The 15,358-nt window shown below is 39.3% G+C and overlaps 1 long non-coding RNA gene across 1 annotated transcript in view; it reads right to left on the bottom strand.

Annotated features, from left to right (window-relative positions):
- Positions 1-1,491: 1,491 nt before the first annotated feature.
- The window catches only part of LOC135051270 (uncharacterized), a 33,452-nt gene continuing 19,585 nt past the window's right edge, over positions 1,492-15,358 (bottom strand). Inside the window, exons 2-3 of the long non-coding RNA XR_010242147.1 lie at positions 2,691-3,038; positions 1,492-1,771 (exon numbers count right to left, since the gene is read on the bottom strand). This is a non-coding gene — a long non-coding RNA (uncharacterized LOC135051270). The remainder of the gene's footprint in view (positions 1,772-2,690; positions 3,039-15,358) is intronic.

Below are 15,358 nucleotides of genomic sequence, written 5' to 3'. Positions count from 1 at the left end.
ACTTGCTGTGACTGAAAAGGTATTTTTCCTAAAAATAAAAATAAAAAAATGATGGTAAAGGTATTAGTTTATGCCACCAGAGGCACATCATATGGATAATATTTCATTTTACCAGGTAACCAATAGAACAGCGAAAATACTTGTAATAACTCTATATGCAGGTTGACCTGTTTCAATGGCATTAATAGAAAATAAACTGTCCTTATTAAATTAGTAATTTTTGCTTTAAAAATAAATGAAGCGATAACATGGATAGTGGAACAATAGTGAATCTTTGAATCTTCATCGAACAGCTGAAATGAGATAATGAACAAGATAACATTTTAGTAACCCTCCTTCTCTTATTACATATGGTCAGTGATAAGAGTCTCTCGTGTCCTATTTTTCCCAGTAACAGTCAGTGGTGCCGAGGGGGGGAGGGGCGGATACTAATTACCCGGGCTGCTAAAAGGGCCTGGCAGAGGCCCGGGTCCGCTGCCTTCCCCCTCCCAAGTATACCTGTACTTAAGGTCGGTGCCATATTCCCAGTGATATCTTCGGGAATATGGCACCCGCACATTGAAAACAAATATTCTGGCACTGTTCCATAGTTTGTGCTCTCTCGTGCACATGTGCCATCTGCCCAAATATCACTGGGAAGATGATGCTGGCCGAAGAAGAGGGACCCGCTTCCCGCAAGCCAGGTAGGAAGCGGGTGCCCTCCCCCACACCAGCTTATGATATTTGTATTGTGTAAATAAACCAGCAAGTGGACATGTGAAAGCTTGTGCCTCTGTCATGTGATTAGTGCCACCACTGTCATGACTTGGGCAACATTTGTCTAAACCGTGTGTAGCTGGCTTCTATGAAATGAGTCAGTTCCTGCTTCTCTGAAGGCAGTTTGGTTAGGGGATCTTTAATATATCTGAGAATGTGGATGTGGTCAGTACAGTCATCCCACAAGCATCTAAAAGGAAACCCACAATAACTGCCAAGAGTGAACTCTTGGTTTGTTAAGAAGAGCCAGGGATCTGTTTGGATTATTCACACACATTAGTGTTATCACTTCAATGTTCTCCCATAGTCTCCCTATCAGACTATATAACCAATACATCAGTATACTGGCTACATTATTTATTAACCATTACTTTTAGGCATGGCAACTTTATACCCAGAGGCAAAATGAAACACATTTTATAGCCGTAACTATTTTTCAGACTTTACAAATGCAACATTTCCACAAAGATGAATGTGAGGATTATTAACAAGCTTAGTTTGGTCTGTTAACCAGCGATGGTCAATGGCCATCCCTAATCAGATATACATCTAGTGGCACATGTGAAAACAATCAGTTATCTGCCATACATCTTAAATGATTGCTCTCCTATCATCAATTATGGATGCAAAGATTTTTTTCATTTGTGTATGACCCCCATTGAAACTGGAGGAGGACTAGCGATATCTGTAAATAGCCCCATAGTGATAATATGAAAATAACTCACTTACCTTTAGGATAAATGATTTATCCAGTAGATTTAAAGGGTATGAGTAAGAGATGTTTGCTGATACAGAATATTCACCGATAGATTGCCTGTTTCATCTTTGTTTGGTTTCCCCAATGAATGCAGAAGAGTAAATATGTCTGTATTTTGTTCCATCCATCCTCCTCCCTTTTTTTCTTTTTACTATTTTCTGATCCTGGATGAAGTATCCCAATAGGCTTAAGTCAGTGGTTCCCAAACTTTCTTGAATCACGGCACCCTATAGTATCAGCATTTTTTCCTCGGCACCCCTAAGACAAAAGTTTTTCTTATTAAGAAACTCTGCTAAAATTATTAAATTAAGTAAATAGTTTTTGCCTGTCACCTTTAGGGTCAGTTGTGTTGTGGTGGACAGGGTTGCGCTTCATTGTCAACAGATTTTATAATTGGTACCACTAGAACTGGATTTGCCTATCCCATTGACCAAAAATGAGTTTATTTGGTACTAGATCACCACCCGTGGCACCCCCCTGCAAGTATCCTACGGCACCCAGTTTGGGAGCCCATGGCTTAAGGTATTGGTGACCTCCATAACAAGTAAGTAAATAGTACAGTACCTTAGTGCTATTGTTTCAGCTGTGCACTCTTTATTTAGAATGTGCATTGTCTCATGAGCAGGGCCCTCATTATCACAGTTTGTTTTCATTTAATGTCTACCTGGTACGTTGCTATTTTATGTCCGTTTGTTTTCTCCAGTGTCTGGTGCTGTGGATCACTGTGGCACTAAACTACTGTAATAATAACAAATACTTACTACCTGTACATTGTGGTAGTTAATATGTGCAATTACGCCACTGTTTAGTGGTTATTGCAAAAAAATACTACACGTTCCATACATTGTGCAGTCAAACAAGTAAATGTCATTGTGTATAGCGTTTATAGTTACATTCATAAATGAAGACATGATGTTTCCTGTACTAAACAGTGTTGGGATATATTTCCCATAATCCTTGTTCTGCCCATAGCTGTGCCATTGTGGGCATTGTAGTTTTGCAGCAGCCACACAGAGGATTGTAGTGTAATAAATGATGATACTTGGATACCTTAAGTTTTTTCATTCTTTTCTCAGAAAGGAGCTCTCACTGACCACTATATGACCTTATTTAGCATGTTCCAATAAATTACATGAACATGTTTAGACCTTTCCCAGCATAGTCATCAGGTACTTACATGAGAGAGAAAGATAATTATTATTGAATTGCAATGAATATCATTAAATAAATAGTTGAGGTATGACTTTCAGTTCTGCATGTGACTTGGGAACTTGTTTCGTAGTGAGTTGTGCAAGAAATACACCTTGCTGAGCTTGCTCATACTAGTAGTCTCTGGAAGAAATGTGAATGAGAGTGGTATTTGGCAGGAGGTTTCTTTTGAAAGGTTCAATCTGTCCTTTAGCAGAGTGTTTTTTTTTTCCTTTTTTTTATTCCTGCAGTTTACTAAATGGTGAAGTCAAGTGACGATCAGCTGATGATATTGCATTGTTTGATTACTGGTCACAAGGTTTCAGGTATGCGTGATCTAAAAATAATAATAAACATGCACTTAGTTGAATGTGTCTTCATTATTAAGTAACCTAGGAAGTATTTGCATTTCCGAAGCATGAACATTGGCTACAAGTCCTACCATTTTATTATTCAGTGCTGTCAACCAAGAAATATGCTTAATTATTTAAAAATGACTTAGGTTTATTTTTTTTATCCAGTGCTGTCCAACGGATAGTACCGCTAATGTTACGTCTTTGGCGCATTAGGCACAAAACAAAGGAAATAGGTACTTTGGGGCGATTCAGTTAAATTGCTGCCCTGTGCATGACAGAGTAACAAAAATATTTGCTCAGTTTGTTGTGCGAATACCACAGACACTCAATTATTGTTCCTCGCCCCTTCCTGAAGGGTGAGCAGAAATTTGCAAGAAGTCCAGCTTTTTGCACATTTTTTTTTTGTGTCCATTAGTTTATGGCTGGTCTAATTGGAAGCCACCAACCTGAAAAGCAGTGGTTTCACAGCCCTGGAACAAGCATTTGAATATAAAGAGATGGGCCATGTGTGCACTAAGGAAATTGGATGTTATAGCAGACTATAGATGTTTGTGATTTACCAGGATCTATGTTTATCAGCTGCATCAAATGATTAGTTTTATTATGCATCTGAACAGGGTGAGATCTAACAGACTGGAGTGATAGTCTGCTTCTGAACAGTTGTCGTCATTCATTTAGATAGCTGTCATTCCAAGTCTCCAGGGCCAATACTTTTTCTAAAGCAGTACAGGAGGGAAACATAAAGCATGAGATAAAAAAAAAGTGGCACTTTTCAAAGGTGGGTCCAAAGCGCAACAGGACGAGATCGGATGTACAAAAACATAATAGAAAGTAATTCAGACTAAGAAGGCTATATATAAGCTGTATGCAATGGTGAACATAATTATCAGCCTTTTATGGTATAATTTGTATCTTCGTGACAATGATATTTACAAATACATATTCGCTGAGACGGTGGTTACAAAAACCACCTGTCCTGGTGAAGAGAAGTCTCAAACTTTCTTCTGTAGTGCCATCTTTTGCAACTGGGTGTGGAGCTAAGCAATGCATTGTGGAGGAGGGTAGGCTCTTCACTCCATTTCCTCAGCTTAGTAAACATATATTAAGAGATGCCATTATGTTTTGACCAAAACATGAGCGAAGCAAAGCTTTTCTTATCTCTAAATTGCTGGCATGCACCACCCCCCATTGCGAGCTATGGGGGCTGTATCGTCATGAGAAGCACAATGAAAACGTGTATATGGAGAGACAAATATATATGCTTTTTCCAGCTAAACAGCTAGAGAAAAGAATTTTCTTGCTTTTATAATAGACCCCAAAGTTGTATAAAGGAACTTGTCTGAAACAAAAAATAAAATCCATTATTCCAGAGGTGCCCTGGAGTCTTTCAGCAACCTGTTACCTTCAGTGCATTATACATGTCTGATGCAATTTAATTTGCATAGACATACTTCACATTTTCCTGTTTAAGAAAAAAAAGAAAGAAATTTTCGTTTTGCACGTGTTTCCTGAAGGGAAAGGGAAAGGAGATTTAAGCTGCTGAAAGTGCAATTGTCTTAGTCTTAAAGGGAAATAGTATGACATTTTCTTTATGGTGTAGTTTTTTTGGTATCTTGTGCCAAGTCTATGTACCTAATTTCAATATTTGTCTACTCTAGCTATTTTTAAAACTAAAACACATATAACAGGTATCTTTCCATTATGAAGGGTCTTCCGCAGTTGACTCAATTCGTCCTAAGTTGAAAGAAATTGGGAGGAATGTGGTAATAAGAACATCTGGTTCACCCAGCATCTCAGAGGTGTTATTTGGGGAGGGATATGGTTTTGGGGGCTAACCCTAACAGTCACCAGCACACTTACGATCAGGATTCTGGCGTCAGTGTTTCGAATGATGACCGTATTCCAGCGCCCATCTTCTGGCCACGTGTCGAGATTCTGGTGCCAGGATTTTGACAGCCGGCGTTGTGACATTTGGTTTATTGTAAATAAGATATAGAAGCATACTTTTTTTCTATCAAAGTATATTGAAGCCTTTCTTGATGGCAAGAAACGGCCTTTACAGCTATACAGGGAATGCAGAGAAGGTGTTCATGTGTACTATATATAATAATTCCTTCTTATCAGTTGTGATGTAGTTGTCAACTGTCCCTAATTATCATAGTATTTTAAGAATGGCTCTTTGGAAATGACCCTATTTTCACTACTGAAAAATTAAACTTTATAACGTAATAATTATTGAAGGTGACTCCTTTCAAATGCAAAGTGTACCTGAAAACCATTATAAAATATTGGCAGCTGTGGTATTTGTTCTCTTAAAAATGCATGCGAACTACCATATTGAATGAAGAAATACATGATATAAAACTATTCTCAGCAGGTAATAGCAAGCCTGTACGTATGACTCAACAGCCCTCTAGGCAGCTTATTTCATATTCATTGCACAATCTAATACATGTACACTATTGTCCCAGCTCCCCTCTAGTGTACAACCTCTATTGTTTAGTAGCTTTGCTGCATTTGTTTCTCACATTGGCAAGTATTTACTCAATGCTAATGAAACTGCACCCATTTAATAATATGTTTTCTTACATGTGAACTTTTTTCTCTAATGTCTGTCATTCCCCTGGGCACTTTGTGGGTGTTTTTGAATAACCACCTTCAAAGTTTTATGTTTAATTAGGCCACATATTTTAAGTATAAGTTTCAGCTTTTACATCTATGTATTTTTTTGAGAGAATTACAGCACTAGCACAAGTTAATTTTACATAAACAAGCATTTTTGTTTTATTACTCCCACAATTATACAAATATGTATACTGTAGCTTTGAGTTATGTCTAGTATTTTCGGTACCAAGTGATGTATCAAAGCTTTGAGAGAGATAAAGTGGGGAAACATAGAATTTGATGGCAGATAAACACTTGGCCCATCTAGTCTGCCCAGGTTGCCCATAGCATCCAAGGATCTTCCAGCTAAAAACAAATGTAAGCACAGTCTGTAAAATGACCGTGAGAAACTTATTGGTGGCTAAGGACAACTTTATCTATCTTGAAGACTTGACCCATCTCCCTCCACCCTCCTAAGTGAAACTTTTTATAGACTTCAAAGATAATGCCTTCCTTCAGGGGGCAGAAAGGAAAGCTGTCAATTGAGGTTTATGCAGGTCCAAGTGGATATAAAATGAATAAGAGATGAATTCCTTAAAAGTTCTTTTTTAATTAAAAATCAACTTAATTTCTTATAAAATGATTTACTTTGGGCTTTCAAACTCTGTGCAATGGTTAAGGTTGTCCATTGGCTAAGGCACATTAAGGTGATTTCCAGGTTACTTGGGACCATGGTGGTCATTCCGAGTTGTTCGCTCGCTGCTATTTTTAGCAGAATTGCTAATAGGCTAAAATTTGGCAGTTCTACGCATGCGTATGCACAGCAGGGCGCACGCGCTAAGCAATTTTACACAAAACTATGCTATTTTACTCACGGGCGAACTAAGCTTTTCAATCGCTCTGCTGATCGTAGTGTGATTGACAGGAAGTGGATGTTTCTGGGCAGAAACTGCCCGTTTTCAGGGAGTGTGCTAAAAAAAACGCAGACGTGCCAGGTAAAAACGCAGGAGTGGCTGGAGAAACGGAGGAGTGGCTGGCCGGACGCTGGGCGTGTTTGTGACGTCATACCAGGAACTAAACGGACTGAGGTGATCGCAATCTAGGAGTAGGTCTGGAGCTACTCAGAAACTGCAAGGAAATACTTAATAGCCTAGTTGCTAATCTTTCGTTAGCAATTCTGCTATGCTAAGATACACTCCCAGAGGGCTGCGGCTTTGCGTTTGCATTTCTGCTAAAAGTAGCTAGCGAGCGAACAACTCGGAATGAGGGCCCATGCACTAACCACAAGCCTGGTATCATGCTACAGTCATCCCAGTGGGTGAAACATTGATTCAGAACGCTGTCATCTATATTGATTTAGACAGAAGTAATTTTTCCATGGATGTTTTGTTGTGAGAACTTATTCTGAGAAACATTGGGAGATCGGTAAGGAAAAGAACATAGGTGAAATAATATTGGTTTGAACCCAGATTCTCAAACTCTGTCCTCGGGACCCTGCATTGTGCATGTTTTCCAGGTTACCTGTGGATTTTTAAAATGTAACAGTTGGTGATACACAGTGCTCCTGCCAGGTGACCTGGAAAACGTGAACGGTTTGTACTCCTGAGGGCTGAGTTTGAGAACCACTGGGTTAGAACCAATATAGTGTTCTTCTCCTTCCTCCTTCTTCCTCCTTCTTCTTCCTTATTAATTTTCTTCTTTCTTCTTCTATCAAACCTTGGAGATTGGTACTTAACCTGTCTCCACATTATCAATCAGAACTGTAAACTTCAAACACAGCCTGTACAATGACCGAATCTGAGTTAGTAGTTTATCTCTCTAAGCTTTGATGCATATTCCTTTAAGTCATCGAATACTTCTTTCAGACCAAAATACTGGTTCCGACCAAGCAGTGTTCATATGTGCTCCGCAGGATGGAACTAGGTTATTCTTGTGTCTTCGCCTTTCAGACTTGACCTGTGTCTCCCAGTGCATCATCTAAAGTTGATGCTTGGAGATGATATCATCTCCAAGCGCTCCTGAGTCTCCAAACAGCGCATTTTAGGCATGACCTGGGTTATGCCTTTCACAGCGTAGCTTACCATGGTCAATCCCGGGAAACCTTTGGTCGTGTCCAGGGTCGACATCCCGTAGCATAAAACTGACACCTGACCCGGTTGCATCATAGGTGTTGTGTGAAAGGGGTATACATTAGTGACTGTCAATAACAGTAACACGCATGGTCAAGGATGCGCACTGGAGACGAGGATAGTGCAGACTGAGAACCAAGAGGTGGAAAGCCATGCTCATGAGAACTCACGGTCTAGGATAGAGATGGGGAGTATAACCAGAAGGGGAAATGGGAAAAGATGAGGAGACAGGAAAAAAGGTTTGAGGAGGGCTGAATGGCCCTTAATGAACATGTGCGGTTTCAGGGTATGGTTGAAAATGTAAAGGGAGATGTATCAAGCCTTGGGGAGAGATAAAGTGGAGACGTTTTGCAAAGCACCCAGCCAGCTTTTGTCATTTGATAGACTGTGCTAGATAAATGACAGATGCTAATTGGTGACGATGGGTAACCTCTCCAATTTTTCTCCAAGGATTAATACATCTCCCTCATAGAGCTTTTTCAGTTACTTATCTTTTCCCCTCTCCATCTCCGCTGCCACTGTGCCATGTACAACAAGAGAATGTGATGAATAAGACATTTAGATGGCTTATGCCATTGGATCTCTGTAAGGAGGAATGCAAATGCTGTTTTTTGTTTGTACCAAAATGAAATCTACAAATCCTTTTGAAGACACTGGTGCGTATTGTATGTATAACATAAAGACACCAGTGTGGGTTGTATGTGTGACATAAAGAGAGTGGCAAGGGGTTGCATGTATGACATAAAGACAACGGCACGTTTTGTATGTATGAAATAAAGACACTGACGCGGGTTGTATGTACAGTATGACATAACCACTTTAAAATGTTATATCTTCTATGTAAATTCAGACATTAAAATACATCTTGTGTTTTTTTTTCTAGGCCTTACGAAGTGGTTTGCAAGAAAATGAACACAGCAATTATAGTGATGCTGGTCGCTCAGTAACCAGTGTAGATTCTGTAGTTTTGGTCAGCAGCTACATCTGGCTACTGGGTCTCTAACACCATTATCTACATCACATCACATCCCGTTCTTTTACAAGCAGGACCATTTATTGGTAAAAATGTGCAGTTAGTCTTGCTTCTGGTTGTCCCTAGAACATGGCTTGATACAGCATTGGATAATAACCTTTCAGACACTGGGGTACAGGCATATTCTCCACAAGTGATTAGAAGCGAAAAATGGAACATGACTGTCCAGATTTTGGCATGCACCTGGCACACAATGTAGAAATCTGTGTTTGTGAAGCAACAGCTACATTGTCTGCTGGGTTTCAGGCTCAATGGAAATAACCTCCCACCAAAATAAATAGTTACGAGATTGGAAGTAACGTGCAGGTAAATTAAATGTTTTTTCAAACATGTATGTTTACATTTTCAGTGCTTAATTTTTACGTATGCATAACATGTTGATTTAAAAGAAAAAATCAAATTATCATGCATTGTGTATTAATAAAGTTTATTGAATCTTGCATCTGTTGGTGGTTAATATACAGTATCATACAAAAACAGTGCATTTCAGTATAACTCCTGAAAAGTAATATCAGATGAAGATATCACATTTACATTTTAGATGCTTGCATTCAGCATAAAACTGCTGTGAAGTTAACATGGTTTGGAAACAATATAAAGATTTCTACAAATATAGTATAAAGCTTAGATATACTCAACAGCATGAGTCTAACAGACTTGGAACAGAGGAGTGAAAGCTTGCATGCAAAAAAATAAAATGTACTTGCACCCCTACATTGCAACATGGTTTGTCCAGGTGCAAATATGTAGCTTGGACTTATTCCCAACTTTAAATGGAGCCCACAGTGAGTACATGAATGTCATCACTTGCATTAACCCTTTCAGTGGTATGCCGGGAAATCTACCCCCCCCCCCACACACACACACACACCCACACCACCACCCTCACCCCCCTTGTACTGTAGCCCCTGCACTCCCAAAATTTGAAAACACACCATGGGAGGTATGTACTTTTTAATAAAACCCACCACTGAAGGTGTTAATGATATGCATACGCTTTCCATAATATCCATTAAATCCAGGACACCTTTGATTTACACAGGTTCTGTGGCTGAGTAAAACCAGAGAAATGCAGTCTTGAAATTAGCCAGCCACAGAACCTGTGTAAATCATCGGTGTCTTTATTTAAAGGGATATTATGGCATGATATGCAGCACTTCCTAAATCAGAAGTGATTTTTTTTCATGTGAACAATTGCAGTTAGTGGTTAGGCTCCAGGTCTTTGTTTCCCTTTTATGAAAACTTGATATACAGTGGCTTTTCACATGACTACATCAATGTGCATGAAAATGGTATGGCCCTCACTTGGGCTACCTGGTGTTTTCTGCAGAAAAACTTGGCGTATTTAGGGAGCATATCTAAAGTACCAAGACTCCTCAAATACATCATGAAGTGCCCTTGCATAGCCGTAAAAAACATGAGCGTTTATAGTTGCTGCTAACCTACTACTCTAATTGTTGTGTTACTGCTGTTGTTGTGTGTCACTGTTTTGTAATGTAGATGGCTACTGTACATGAACAGTTGTTCAGCTTTATATGCAGTAATAATAAATGAGTCACAGGAAAGCACTGTTTATTGCATAAATCCTGGGATTGATATCCTAATCTCTAATTGATATCCACTCCACCATCACCAACGCCAGTTCCATTCATGCTTCTGAAGTTGCTTAATAATTTATAATGCAAATATTAGTTTAGAGAATTGAACAAAGGTAGGAACTTTTACTTCTAAAAATGCTGCATAAAACACTTTTACAATTTCTGTAGCAGGTAGGTCAATAATGTTAAACACTGTCAGGAATTTAAGAAAAGGTGTGACTGTCTTATGCTTGAAATAGAGCGGGAAATGTGCCAGAAATGACTACCTGAGTGCGCATGGAGTTGATTTGAGAGTTTTAGGAAAGGTCATGTGATCCACGGACGCTTTGGAAATACAATAGTTATCAGAACATTCAGCAGCATGTTTTATACAAAGATCTACTGACATTCTCCATTGTTTTACAACACACAAGACCTAAATCCAGTACTACTATATAATGTCAAGCATTTCCTAGTGCTTCTAGGAATTCTTACTTGTCTCCTTTATTATATGAGCAGAAGACAAATCTGAATAACTTCTTACAATAAATTTAAGATTTCATCAAATGACTTACAATGAGTTACCTCTTCCATCCACATATACAACTTATCTGGGATGAGATAGACCAGCTTCTAATGGAATCTGTTTCCACTTGTACACTGGGTAAATGTGTCTACACATGGTGGTCTATGGAAAGTATATTGGCTAGTTTCTAGGTAGGCTGTTTTAAGGTTTCTGTAGGGTCTTAAACTGTATCCATCATTCCATCATGGTCATTTGTTGAGTCCTTGTAACAGAGGATGTCATATTACCATCTACCCTGTATGTTAGTAACACGTGCGGGTAAACGTTTGATAAATACAAAGTAATGAGGTAGTGAGTTGTTTCCAATCTTTCAATTACTTTATCAACACACGGCATATAGCGAGCATTAACCTTAGAAACAGCATTCAGTTTGTAGAACTTACTGTAGAAGTGTATGCTCCCATCTAGGTTCAGGCTCCAGTATCCAAGGTTAATTTTAATAAATGCATGCCGAAACATGATCTTTCAGCTGGTAACCTCAGAAAATATCTTATTCTTAGAACAAACTTATTGAATTCATTCTCTTCAGCCCATGCTTTCTACTGTTTATAATTTTTTATTTTGGGACCAAAGGGATAGTCTATTCTTCCATGATTTTATCAGAATTCTTTAATAAATATCTTTACATTTTATTTGCTCGTGCTGGTGTAGACTTTATAGTTTACCTTGCCAACACCTTTTCCAGGGTCTCAGACAGCACCTACCGTTTGGCCATAAATGTATTTTCTACTGTCAAGACTAAAACATGGACTTGGACATCAGATGCAAAGATACACACCTTTAGATCTTGTGTCGAGCCTGTGCTTTCTCACTACAGACATAGCAGCATCTATCTTATCCTGTTGGATATGCTTAATAACACTTCTATAGGGATTGATTTGCTATATTCTGCAATTCCCTGGGATATAACCTGTACAACAAATGAATAGGCAAGGATCCAGTAGAGGACTGGGGAACTTTTCATAGCAAATATACCGATATATAGTCCCATCTTTCCCCATATTGATGGTTTGTGGGAATTAAATGAAAACTATTCAATTGTGAAATATTAATTCTAAAGGGGTATTTTTCAAATCCTGGAAAGGGATAAAATTGTGAGAGATAAAGTGCCAACCAATCAGCTCCTACCTGTCATTTTTCAAACACAGCCTGTAAAATGTAAGGCAGAAGCTGATTGGCTAGTACTGTATCTCTAACAGTTTTATTTCTCTCTGAACTTTAATAAATACCCCCCTAATGGTGCATACACACTTGCCGAGAAAATGAGCAACATTTTCCCCCTTCCTGAGCGACGTCGCTCATTTTCTCGGCAATTGTGTATGCCGCCAACAACTATCGATGCACGGCCCCGTGGGTCGGCAACGATCGTCGCTGACGGCAGTGCATGCATACTCTATCTGCACTGTTGTCCAGGAGCTGCATGCACGGCCGGCTGATGCATGACATCACTGAGCGATATGAACGGTCATATCGCCCAGTGTGTACGAGCAAGCGCTGACTGCCCGGCCTGGGAGGGGAAACACTAGACGACGTCGCTCAGAGCAACATCGTCTAGTGTGTATGGACCTTAAGAGAGTAATAACAGGCACAAAAGTTTAGTTAACGTAAAAATATTTATTTGATCTAGATTACAAGTTAGCATACATGTTCTAGCTTGAATCCATAAAGGATAGCCCGAATAAGGGTAGTAAATCTCAACTTCCAGCCATCTTTCAGCATACACCAGAGATACAATGGGACTTTCTACTTCAAAATCCGCGGGAGAGATTTTGCAAGAATTTTTGCATGGTTCCCTTTACATGGTTATGAAAAACATACAGGAGATAGCAGCATTACTGCACTTAAGCATACAATAAGATTATTATATGTAACCGCAAATAGCAGCACCACTTTACATAAGCTTACATCCTAGGAGTTATGAATACAAAAATTAAATATTAGCTGTTAGGTTGAAAAAATCTTTCTCTCAAAATCAAATTCAAACAACTAACTAGTGTTTTAATCACCTTCTGTCTTGTAGGCAAGGTCTTTTAATTGTTAGAAACATCGAATTTAAGAACCACTTGGCCCATTTGGTCTGCCCTAAACACGTGTACACACACTTACACACTAGGGATTTTTGTAGAATGCCAAGTAACCTACCAGTATATTTTTGGAATGTGGGAGGAAACCCACGTAAGCACGTGGAGTATATACAAACTCCACACAGGTTACTGTAAGCTCTACAATCAGTGTTTAATAAGAATATAATATAATGTGTAATAAAATTGTGAGTATAATTACCATATTTACAGTAGGTCTATGCCTGTTTTATATATTAGGTATGGTAAAACCTTGCATTATATGGGCGGTATCCAATTAGCTGTGGTGAATTACTGCAGCTAATGGATTCTCCTAGGGCTATCCAATTAGCCCCATAAGCAGGCACTTATCAGGGTTTTTGCTTTGCGTGCCTCAGGCACACAAAGCAGAATCCCCGATAAGTATCCTCAGGAGACTCATTTTCAGATGATAACACATGGGAACGGGAACTTACCCCAGATCCCATGTGTTATTGCCCGATAACGGGTGCTTTACTGCATGGTAAAAACACACTGTAATTGAATAGCCCGAAGGTATTATTGTACTAAAAAGCCTGTTGTTACCGTGCGGGTAATCACCGCATTTAATAGGATACATATATGTGTAAATATAAAAATTTAATGGAAATTATGTATAAACCACTTCTGGTACATTGGTTCACCACTTTTTTTTTTTTTTTAAACTTACTCATCAGGATTTTATTAATCCTGAAACCATTTGTGTGGGAGTAATAAGCCAGTTTACTTAGGTGAGTCATGTTAAACAACTTGCATATTTCTTTTATGATTTTCAACATAAATGTGATTCATTAGTTGGTCAGGTTTAAGCTTTGAGATCGATATTCTGAAAAAGACATGGATTCTGTAGCTATAGTTTTATTTTGACTGTCCGTTATGATTAGATTAGATTAGACTGGTGCCCCAGGTAACTTGTATTATAGACTCAACTAGTTACACAGCCATTATTTCAAAGGGTGCCTCTATCAGGGGCAACGACAGCTCTGCCTGACCCCGGGAATGGGAGGGGGCGTGGCCAACAGGTGGGCAAGGTGCAATTGCCTTCCCACCGCACATAGGAGAGAGGCTGACTGCTGCTGCCTCTCTTCCTAGCCCAGCACATAGCAGTGTGCTGCACTGGGGGAGAGAGACTGCTGAAGCAGTAAGCAGTCAGCCTCCCTGCCTGCCTGCTGTCTGCAACGGGCAGGGGTCGGGCAGCGGGACCTGGGCCCCTCCAACAGACACATTGTGCGTTCATATAAGTAGGGAAGGTAGAGCCTCACTCACCATACTCCAGTACACTCCAGAGTTTTGACTAAAAATGATTAGAAATATACAAAGATTATATTTATAATTTAGAAATATCTTTGTATTATTCCAATAATTTTTATAGTCAAAATTTTGAAGTGTACTGGAGTATGACAGGTGAGACTCGCTCTCCTGCTTATCTGACCGCACGTCACTGCTATTTTTTCTCCTCCAACAGACTGGAATTAGGTAGACCTTCAGGCTTTTCAAAGATCATACTGTACTTATCATCAACAAGTATTGTCAAAGAGATTTGGGTTATTCTCTGTCGTAGAGGTACTGTATTTGCATTATTGGTTTATAGATTTCCATGAACTACCTGGATTTCCAGAAGATTGGGAAATGTAACCCCAGAATAGGCTCATGCAGTAAGAAGGAAATCCCACAATTACAACAGCAGGGAGTGTCTGTATTCATCTTAACCATGAAATACTCCTATTTGTACCTTTTATATACCAATTGTCCAATATTTATATGGGTATGGGTCGTTGGGTCGACTCAACTTAGGTCGATAGTCATTAGGTTGACCACTGAAGGTTGACATGGACATTAGGTCGACATGTACTAGGTCGACAGGTGAAAAGGTTGACATGAGTTTTTGGACTTTTTTGTGTTGTTTTCTTCGCAAAGTGACGGGGAACCCCAATTAGTGTCCCGTGTCGCTTCGCTCGCCATGCTTCGGGCAAGATACCTCGCTCCACTACCAATGCACTCGGCACAGGTTACCGTTCCCAATTCTTGTCCACGTGGACTGTAAAATATGAAAAAGTCCAAAAAGTGAAAAACGTGAAAAACTCATGTCGACCTATCGACCTAGTACATGTCAACCTAATACCCGTGTCGACCTAACAACTGGATCCCATTTGTACAGTACAATCTAATCTAGCTAAGAAAGTTTGCTGGTTTCCTGTTATAAGGATGGGTGTCTTCCCAGCAGAGCTTGCTTTCTGTCTCTATGTACAGTATTATCAACTCTCCTGTCCCCG

Source organism: Pseudophryne corroboree, chromosome 2, assembly GCF_028390025.1.
Source record: "Pseudophryne corroboree isolate aPseCor3 chromosome 2, aPseCor3.hap2, whole genome shotgun sequence".
Lineage (NCBI taxonomy): Eukaryota > Metazoa > Chordata > Amphibia > Anura > Myobatrachidae > Pseudophryne > Pseudophryne corroboree.
The sequence above is the reverse complement of the archived record's forward strand: the minus strand, read 5'-3'. Positions and strand labels throughout refer to the sequence as shown.